At 39.5% G+C, this 11,538-nt stretch overlaps 1 pseudogene; it reads right to left on the reverse strand.

Annotated features, from left to right (window-relative positions):
- Nucleotides 1-8,158: 8,158 nt before the first annotated feature.
- On the reverse strand, nt 8,159-8,376 carry LOC145263472 (U2 spliceosomal RNA; annotated as a pseudogene).
- Nucleotides 8,377-11,538: the final 3,162 nt, after the last annotated feature.

The following is an 11,538-nucleotide window of genomic DNA, read 5'->3' on the forward strand; positions in this document are numbered from 1 at the left end:
GAGGATCAGTCCTTCACGACTGAGACAATTTTTCTTATTTTTGTACCATTTCTCCACGTTAAAAAACGACCTTGGTGTCTAACTGTGTCCCGTGAGGAGGCATAGTTAATAGGTACTCAGACATAGTTCAACGGAGAGTTTGATTGGGTTGAATTTCGGTCGTTAGCATATCAGCTTCATCAAAGATGAACTGATGATTCATGAAACTGCTCTGATGAATAGAAAATTATAAACCTAATACGAGAACCGTCGTTTTAATTCAAAACGGCAAAGGTATTCACTCGATATTGTAAAAGACCACGAGAAAGCGTTAAAGCGTTGATTTGGTCGCTCAAAATAGAAAAAAAAAAAAATGAAAAATCTAGATTATGTTCAAACTCGATTTTTTATGATCTCCCAACGTAATGATATGAAGTTGTGATATTTGTGAGCTAAAATGCAAATATATTAACAAAATCGAACAAGACTCTTATGCAAATGAACATTTAAGATTTATCTTCCATATAGAAGTGAAGAAACACTAATTTTTAATTCAAAGAGTCGAAATTGTAGGGAGATTTTTAAAACCCCTTAATTCCCCCTGCCCTTTATCTGTAATAATCCAGATACATCAATCTGCTCACCAAATCTTTTTGAGATAAGAGATCACAAAACCAAGGGGGTAATTCTCTTTTTAATATGTTTCATGGGTGAAAATTTCTTTTCGCTAACATTTCTCGTTGAATTGTGTATTCTTTGTACTTGTTAGCGTGGACTGCTTTGGATGTGCACGGTTTTGGATGTGAACTTATCTCCTTTAAAACATCATAAGCTGAGTCATTAGTTGCCTCGTCTGTCTGACTGGAGCCCCTACTTGAGACAAATCAAATGTAATTGCACAATATTCCCAGTGGAAAAGTATTATTCTCCGCGCCCAACATATTGGTTTCTCGAAGACAGTCGCCACTTAATCGTATATCAAACACAAGTCTACACAGTGACGTTATAAATAAAATTTCGGTTTGAACGCAAGATTTACACCTGTGTCTACTTCTGTTTGCCATTGCAAACGTGGAAACAGCTATCTTTTCTTTTACCGATAGACCAATCACGCGCCCAAAATGCTTAGTAGACCGCACTAATGATCATGTTCACATTATCGGACATCTTAAGTTTTCATCCCCTTTCAGTGACACAAACGTTCAATGTAGGTCGCCTTGTAAGATCTTGACAGTAAGATAAAAAGCGACTATTCTTTGAAGTTTACGCTCGCTTTTATTATCTATTAAAAGACGCAACTAATTCAATGTTATCTGTGATCGCAAAGGGCGGTGAAGAAAGATAATACAATACTGTACTGGACACTCGATTGTATTTTCGAGATCAGTCACTGATCTGAGTTCGACTAATAGCAACATTAAAAAAGACATAACATCAAAGTAGATGCAATTATAAATACACTAGCATGCCGCCCGACGTTGCCCAGTCGCACTATAGTATAAAAGAATATTTTTATTCGTGCAGATTATTTAATATATTAATTATAATTATTATATTAATTATAATTATTATTATAGAGACACTTCTCTATCAATTATTATATTAAACTTTATATATTGTAATGAGATCAAAGTTCATATATATATATATATATATATATATATATATATATATATATATGTGTGTGTGTGTGTGTGTGTGTGTGTGTGTGTGTTACTTCTAGCTGAATCCACTGTGAAAAATTTCCCCCACTTTTTATCTGTGCCTAAATCAAAACGTGGAATCCATGAACAAAGCTTCTTTCTCAGAACTGCACGCCTGTGGAACTCTGTTCCGTCTGCCTGCTTCCCACCTGACTACAACTTGGATGTCTTCAAGTCCAACGTTAACAAATTCCTAATGAACTGCCCCCTTAAGTAAACACTTCATCAAATCTCCACACTTACGTAATGTACTTGCAATAACCCTTATCCCTGAGTGGCTTCCGGGCCTAGATAAGTGGTGACCACTGTGTAAAAAAAAAATATATGTTACTTAAATGCAATCAGCAGATAATTCGTTGTAGACAGTTCTCGAGTTGGAATCAATAGAGCAAAAGATTGTTCTCGTGTTGACACGAAGAAAACATATGCGAAATTGCTACAGAAAGGTTGTAATATTTATGGGACAATTCTGGTTTCTGATTGGTTAGTAGTAGAACGTGAATTAATTCGATTCGTTAGTTCCAAGCAGCATCGTTTATAAATAGAATCTCCCGACTGTGCGGGATCATACACCATTATAATTGTTATGATGGGACGTGTCTCCTACCGGCTTCGGCTGCAGGAAGACAGTCTAGTAGAACTCGTCAAGGATTCGTCACTTGACACTCAGCCCAACAGGTGAGGGGCCGGGAACCGGCCCAGTACCTGTTGGACTGAGGTACGTCCACCCTCCCAGGCCTTGCCACTGGGCTTTTCGGTGGAGTAAGTTCATTGCTTACTGCCTGAGGCGCCTCTACCGGGGAATGCCGACGGCGTTACTCAGGCGATTTTTATAATTGCAGGAGTGCCCCTCTTTTAGGTGAGCCTGCTGGATCCCCACTTTCCAGCCTTGTGCCACATTTTGCCGAGGTGGGCGGCAAATAAATATCTATCCCATTATATTTCTTATGATGGGGATGTGTCTCCTAGCGGCTTCGGCTGCAGGGAGACAGGGTAGTAGAACTCTTCAAGGATTCGGCACTTGACACTCAGCCCAACAGGTGAAGGGCCGGGAACCGGCCCAGCACCTGTTGGACTGAGGTACGCTGCCTAGGTAAAACCTAGGAGGTCCACCCCCCACAGTCCTTGCCACTGGGCTTTCCGGTGGAGTAAGTTCATTGCTTACTGCCTGAGGTGCCCCTACAGGGGAATGCCGACGGGGTTACTCAGGCAATTATTTTTTATAATTGCAGGAGTGCCACTTTTCGGCCTTGTGCCATATTTTGCCGAGGTAGGCGGCAAATAAATAAGTACCTCAATATAATTCTTATGATGGGATGTGTCTCCTAGCGGCTTCGGCTGCAGGGAGACAGGATAGTAGTACTCGTCAAGGATTTGTCACTTGACACTCAACCCAACAGGTGAGGGGCCGAGAACCGGCCCAGCATCTGTTGGACTGAGGTACACCGCCTGGGTAATACCTAGGAGGTCAACCTTCCCAGGCCTTGCCACTGAGCTTTCCGGTGGAGTAAGTTGATAGCTTACTGCCTGAGGCGCCCCTACCGGGGATTGCCGACGGGGTTACTCAGGCAATTTTTAAAATTGCAGGAGTGCCCCTCCTTTAGCGGCGTCAGCTGGATCCCCACTTTCCAGCCTTATGCCACATTTTGCCGAGGTGGGCGGCAAATAAATAACTACCCCATTATAATTCTTACGATGGGATGTGTCTCCTAGCGGCTTCAGCTTCAGGGAGACAGGGTAGAAGTACTCAGCAAGGATTCGTCACTTGACACTCAGCCCGACATACTATAAACCTACCTTAAATTTTTGTGTGTGTAGTTTCGGTCGGAAAAAAATGTAAATGTTAGGTCCTCGTGTATTTTTTGTTACCGTGCTGAAATAATAATGTTATTATTTTATTTTGTTATATTTTATGCAAAAATCCCGAAGTATCTCGCTTAATACTTTTTATATGTGTTGCCGATTTATAAAAAAAAAAAATGAATACCTGCCGTGTTAACAAGAAAGGTTCATTTTGTGAATTGTGAAGCTTAAAAAAAAACATTCCTACACGCTAATGAAACGAAAGTTGTGCAAATTAGAATCAATGAATTGTTATAACAATGGGGACTAAAACAATTAAACGCAATAGTGTTACCAATAAAAAAAAATTGAAAATTCGTAAATATTTGTGCCTATTATTTTTTACGTGCTATCTTTAAGAAACGTATTTATTGAGCGAAATGAGAGGTTTATGCTATTTATTCATATGTAATTATAATCTGAAGTGGTTAAACTTCATATAAACATATTAGTTATATATATATATATAACTATATATATAACTATATATATATAATTATATATATAACTATATAACTATATAACTATATATATATATATATATATATATATATATATATATATATATATATTAATACGACAACTTATCCCATTTTAATTGCGACGGATAGAAATTTAAATCCATCCATAGGGGCATAGACCATTTACAACTTTTTTGTAGATGCTTTTGTAGCGAGGAGGTCTTTTTACAGAGTGAGAGTGCTGGCCCAACGCCCAACCTTCCCAGAAGGTACATACAGCACCTAGTCTTCCCAAATGGTCACTCATCTGGTACTGGCCAGGCTCAGCGTTGCTTAATTTCGGTGATCTGGCGAGAACCGATGTGTCATCATGATTGTGCCGTACATTTTAATAATAAACTAAAAATTAAACAAAATACTAACTTAATAACTTATTTTAAATGAGATGATAAAATAAATTAGTTTCTTTTACGTTCTTAGATTGGAAAAATAACACAAACGGTATAGCATTAGTCAGCCAATCTCTCTTATTTTATGGTGAGTAGAAATATCTTCTCTAAGGGTACATTTTGAAGACGTCATTCTTTATGTTGCTGCAGCTTTTATGATTTGGTCTTATAGACAGCTTTAAAGATCCACAATTTATATCTGATTCATACCGTTCTGCAAGATCTACCGCAGATGTGATAACGGTTATATCTAATAGGATTAGTGAATCTCTCGACAAAGGCTTCCTTTCTAGGACAATTGCTCTTGACATATCAAAGGCTTTCGACAAGGTATGGCATAAACGCCTACTTCACAAGGTTTCCAGCTACGGTATAACTGGAATTGTTCTCTCTATCATTAAATCATTTCTCTCTGATAGGCTCATAAGAGTAGTGGTTGATGGACAAAAATCAGAGGCCTGCAGCATTAATGCTGGAGTCCCTCAAGACTCCATCCTGGACCAACTCTCTTCCTGATCTACATCAATGACCTCCCTAAACACATACTTAAATCATTCGTTGACATCTATGCTGATGACACGACCATCTACGAAAACACATCAAAGGCTGTAAATGACAAAGCTCTCTCTTATTCTCTCTCCTCTGAACTCAAACGCGTGGTTCAGTGGGGGAAGACGTGGCTGGTTACATTTAATGCATCCAAAACCAAACTCCTATCCTTACATCATCAACGCTCTGATCCCTATCTGGCATCAATTGAAATGGGTGGCTCTTGTCTAGGAGAAGCCCCATGTTTAGACAAGCTTCTGCGCTTGACCTTCACTCCTAATCTGAAATGAAACACGTACATCAAGTCTGTTGCCAAGGTCGCTGCTCCAGAAGATATCTCATTACTGATGCAATTCTCTATCTATATAAAAGCCAAGTACGCCCAAAGATCGAATACTGCTGCATTATCTGGGCAGGAGCTGCTAAAACAGCCTATCCTGCCTTCACAGATTACAAAATAGACTTCGTGGCTTAGTGGAGGATGCCCTTTTCTCTACTCTGTAACCTCATTCCAACAGAAGAGACGTTGCAAGCCTATCCTTGTTTTATCGTTATTTCCATTGGAGGTGCTTGTCTGAACTCCAATCTCTTTTCTCCCCTCGCCAATCTTTTACGAAAAACACCCGTCTAGCTGAATCCACTGTCAAAAACTTTCCCCACTCTTTATCTATGCCTAAATCAAAACGTAGATTCCATGAACAAAGCTTCTTTCTTAGAACTACACCCCAGTGGATCTCTGTTCCGTCTGCCTGCTTCCCACCTGACTACAACCTGGATTTCTTCAAGTTCAACGTAAACAAATTCCTGATGAACCGCCCCCTTAAGTAGACACTTTATTAAATCTCCACACTAACGTACTGTACTTACAATAACTCTTATCCCTGAGTGGCTTCCGGGCTTTGATAAGTGGTGACCACCGTGTAAAAAAAATACTAGGGATTTTATTTTACTGATGTGATTTGTTAAAGAAGATAAGACATACGATACAATATTCTTAATTATTTCGTGTTAGGCCATATACAGAAATTGCAAGAATTCATGTTTACATTTTTTTCTGTAGTGTTTTTAGATATGTGAAAGAATTGTCTGTGCTTTTGTACGGATTTTTCCATAGAAAATAAACATTTTTCGTTCTCATAAACTCGCCGCCTTTTTTAATTTCGTTCGCTACTTTTTCCCCCTGTTCATAACGACCACAAATGATTATAAAATAAACTAGATCCTGATAACGGAGAAACAATTCATACATCGATTATGTATGACTTGTGATAGTTCACGGACACGGAAGCAAATAGAACGATGAAAACATTCATCACGATGTCGTGTCCAATGACCAACTCGTTTAATTCTGGCTCAACAATGAAAAACGCAATTTCCTTCTTTTAATAAAAAGTAATAATTTTATTATGTCTGAACATGAATTATATGATGTAGACCGCATAATCCCCTCAGGCTATTAACTTAATAACGACGATGGTTATATTTTTGAAACATTTATGAGGATAATGTTGCTCTGCATTATTTGACGATGTCTTTAGTTGATGAGATTTTATCATGAGTGTATCTATCCAATGATTAATGACGGGAACATTTTTACCTAAAATATGTATAGTTCATTATTAATTGAGAGGTTTGTTTGTTCATCAAAATGATGATGACCATCAGATCATCCTCTGCTGGCGAAAGACACGCGCTAGGTGTTTGTTTAAATTTAAGCTTGTGTGGGTAGAGCTAGCTTTACTCTCTCACACACTCCAATTAGCCTGGTCAAGAGAAAGGACCTGGTCGGGATAGTTGGAGATGAGAATGAGAATGAGAGCAGTAGCTGCTTGAAGTGTGGACGTCCTGCTACACAAAGCGCTTGGTATTTTAAATTTCTCACTCATCTAGAACTGACCAGACTCGACATTGCTTAACTTCAGTGATCTAAGGGTGACCAGTGTTTCAACGTGATTATAGCGTATTTAAAAAATGTTTAGGGAAGAGAGAGAGAGAGAAAGAGAGAGAGAGAATAAGGTTGGTTGGTTGTTTTACGGCATATCAACCCTTTTTTGGTTATTTAATGCCGAATCCAAAGATTTTGAAGAAAAAAATTTTTAATAGAATATATTTGTTATTTTCACGTCGGTTTCTATTTAGCCCATAGTTGGGACCCTAACAGATACTACCACTCCGGGTCAGAGTGGACCTAGGAGCAATGGTGATTAAAGGGTTGCTCCACACTCATCAAAGCCCACAAGCTAAGGCCTCACCACTGGATATAGTTTAAGGTCATATCCAGGACCCCCACTGAGGGACTTTTACCCTCTGCAGGGGAACAGTCGGCGTATTCTAATGCACCACCGACAGGGCCGAGAGAATAAGAAAGAAAGAGAAAGGTAGAGAAAGAGTTACATTAGGTTTCTTATCTTTCTAAGATGTACAGAGTGGAACTATAAAATTATCACCTTAGAAAAGACGACATAATTCCATTTCCGTCTGATGAAAATTGGTTTTCTTTTTGTGTTGAAAACCGTCTATAAGGTGGCCAGTTGTGTACAAACCCTAAAGGCAATTAAAGCCTTCTGAAAGTGACACAATGTTCAACGAGCGAGTTCATCGATGCGTCACTGTACAACTCATGCACTCTATCGATACAAGTTATAAAACAGGACCATTGCCAGTACCCTCAAAATGCATCGCCTGCAACATAAACATGCCCAGAGTGATGAAAATAAGGTTTCCAGCCGCGGTTATGGCCTTTATTGTGGTTTAAAGTAAGAGCTACACCATGTCATCTCACATCTTCGAAGTCAACACCAAAGTGTATGTGGATGGGCTGAAGAGTGTGGGGATTCCCTGGTGAAATCACGTGACTGGTGGCTAACTCTGGGTGTGGCAGCAGGTCTTAACGCCGGCCCCCATCGAGACGGTGATTAGGGTTGAAGGCGGTTAGATGTATACTACATAATGAAGTTACCTGGATTGATTTTTTTCCAATAAAGTTTAACAAGGTCGATAGCCATTAGTCCCATGCTCTCGTGTAATGAATGAATGCATGAATGTAGGATTGGCATGTAATTCTTAAAGATAAACTAAAATGACCGAAAAATGGGCTGAAATGACTTAAATAAATAAAAAGTAAATGACTTAGAATGACTTTAATGAACTTAAGGATGAACTGAATGACCTTAAGAATGACTTGAATGCTTAAAGAATAACTGGAATCCTTCAAAACAACTTGAATGATCTGGAGAATGACTTGAATGACACTGAGACTGGTTGTAAGTTGAGGATTATTTTACATTAAATTAATACAGAAAATTGATCCCCCACTTTACATCACAATAAGTACAGCATGTCGTAAGAAGAGATACTACACTTTGATCTTGGCCAAAAGGCCAAGAAAATTGTATTTATTTCCTCCCCCACCGAGCAAATTAGGTACAAGCCCGATTTTTAATGTGAGGAGTGAAGGGGAAATGGGGACCAACTCCCCTGGGAGTAGGGGAGCTGGATAGTGACAATTGGTATGAAAGGTTGCCCTACATTGACCAAGGTCTTATATGTGGGGGAAACCCCACATATGGTCTTTGCTTGCAATATGTATTTATTTGCTTCCCCAGTGAGCAAATTAGGCACAAGGCGGCTTTTTAATGTGGAGAGAGGGAGGGGGAGTGAAAAAAGGGGACCAGCTCCCGATGAGTGGGAAATGGGAGCTGGATAGTTACAATTGTCTGAAGGGTTGCCCCTACATTGACCAAGGTCTGATATGTGGGGTTGGTATTTATTTGCTCCCCAACCGAGCAAATTAGGCACAAGGCCGATTTTTAAAGTGAGGAGTGAAGGGGAAATGGGGACCAACTCCCCGGGGAGTAGGGGAGCTGGATAGTGGCAATTGGTATGAAGGGTTGCCCCTACATTGACCAAGGTCTTATATGTGGGGCTGCCCACACATATGTTCTTTGCTTGCAGTATCTGCCGGAACAGATACTACACTTTGAGGTATTTATTTGCTCCCCCACTGAGCAAATTAGGCACAAGGCAGATTTTTAATGTGAGGGGTGAAGGGGAAATGGGTACCAACTTCCCGGGGAGTAGGGGAGCTGGATAGTGACAATTGATATGAAGGGTTGCCCCTACATTGACCAAGGTCTTATCTGTGGGGTCGCCCCCACATTGGGTCTTTGATCGCAGTATCTGCCGGAACAGATTGTATTTATTTGCTTCACCACCGAGCAAATTAGGCACAAGGCCGTTTTTTAATGTGGAGAGAGAGGGAGGGGAGAGGGAAAAGGGGGACCAGCTCCCGAGAGGTGGGAAATGGGAGCTGGATCGGAACTGTTGGTATGAAGGGTTGCCCTACATTGACCAAGGTCTGATATGTGGAGTTACCCCCCACATATGGTCTTTGCTTGCAGTATCTGCCGGAACAGATGGTATTTATTTGCTCCCCCACCGAGCAAATTAGGCACAAGGCCGATTTTTAATGTGAGGAGTGAAGGGAGGGGGAAGGGAAAAAGGGGACCAGCTCCCGAGAGGTGGGAAATGGGAGCTGGTTAATGGTCAGGCATGTGGGGTTGACCCCACATCTGGTCTTTGCTAGTCATAGCTAGTCATAGCTAGTCATAGCTTGCAGCATCTGCCGGAACAGATGGTATTTATTTGCTCCCCCACCGAGCAAATTAGGCACAAGGCCGATTTTTAATGTGAGGAGTGAAGGGAGGGGGAAGGGGAAAAGGGGACCAGCTCCCGAGAGGTGGGAAATAAGAGCTGGTTAAAGGTCAGGCATGTGGGGTTGCCCCCACATCTGGTCTTTGCTAGTCATAGCTTGCAGTATCTGCCGGAACAGATGCTACACTTTGATCCTGGCCCGAAAACCAAGAAAATCGAAAAAAGCTAAGAACAACAGCTATTAACAACAGACCTTTGATCTTAATCAAAAAGGCCAAGCACAAAAGCGTTACGGAGAGACCGACTAAAAATAAAGGTGTAGTGTTGTTTTCTTTAAGGCGACAAATTTATAATTCCACCCTGTATATATATATATATATATATATATATATATATATATATATATATATATATATATATATATATATATATCTGTCAATATAAGTCTTTATATTTATTTACAGTCTTTAGATCAGTTATATATACTTATATATATATATATATATATATATATATGTATATATATATTATAATTAGCTTCAAATCGAGAACGCAAAAAGAAACTCCGCAGCAACAAATAAGCTTAAACCCAGCTTTAAATATGCACTTTTTAGCATCTCTTATCATAAAATATACAGCTTTTAGCATCTTTAATCGTAATTGTTGTTGTTTCTAGGTTATACAACGTGACATTTATTCCATAACTCTTAAGTTTCTCTTAGTGATCGTCAGGAGCTCATTAATTTCCACCTTTCTGGTTTATCTTATCATAAATCGACCGCAGATTGATATGTGATGAGAAAACAGTACGAATAAATGTGCAGAATCACTAACACACCGACAGTGTTCGTGATCCCCCTAAATCTCGTCGTCCTAGAGTTACTTCTTACTGGAAAAACAATTCTATCAAGACCCATAGCCTCAGAAACAGATTTGAAACAGCTCTTCAAATCCAACAACAGTGTAATCTTGTTAAAAAGTGCTCTCTTTCTACAGTTAAGAGCAAATTCAACGAATATAATTTACGAAGCTGTGATTCAAGGCGCATGCCAATGATCCGTAAAGAACAGAAAGCGCCGTCTGGACTTCGTCAGATACAAAGAAGACCATGACTCTTCATATTGGTCGAAAGTGATTTTTAGCGACGAAATCAAGTTCCTATGGCTAGGCGGTAGAGGTTCACTTTTGGTGCTGGGAGCTATTAGTGCCAATGGTCCAGCGCCTATATGTCGCTGGCAAGGTCGAATTTACTAGACGTAGTGCATTTATATATTGCCTGAGCATTTTCTACCCTACTATTTCTATCCTACGGAATTTGGATGGCAATCTCAGCTTCATGCAATATAATGATCCTATCCACAAAGCTGGCTATGTCAAAAGGTTCCTTGAGGATCACAATATTCTGTGTTTGGATTGGCCTGCACAATCTCCAGACCTCAATCCTATCGAAAACGTATGGCATTATATCAAGCAACGACTAAGCAATGATAAATTTCAAATCTACGAGAATACTGGACAAAAATTAAAGAGAATTGGAATGCCCTTTCTATCGGATTCTTGCTGCAGACAAATTCAGGAGAATTTCCCAAGATTTGCAGGCTGTGAACTTAAAGAATGGCTATGCTACTAAATAATAACTAGTTCATTGTGTTCCTTTAATATTTGTGTTTCTTTAATATTCTAAAGTTACATATAACAATATAATAACAGTTTATCATTTTGCGGAGTTTCTTTTTGCCTTCTCGATTTGAAGTTAATTTTTTTTTAAATTGACGTGAACACTAGGATACTACAAACAGGTAAAATTATAGAAGAATAAAAGGTGAATCCAATGAGGTATTGGTTATTTGCGGTTTTTGAAAAAATGACAAGAGCGGACTATCTTTTTGGCTGCACTATATA

This window comes from Euprymna scolopes, chromosome 38 (genome assembly GCF_053919585.1).
Source record: "Euprymna scolopes isolate OS-2025 chromosome 38, ASM5391958v1, whole genome shotgun sequence".
NCBI classification, from domain to species: Eukaryota; Metazoa; Mollusca; class Cephalopoda; order Sepiida; family Sepiolidae; genus Euprymna; species Euprymna scolopes.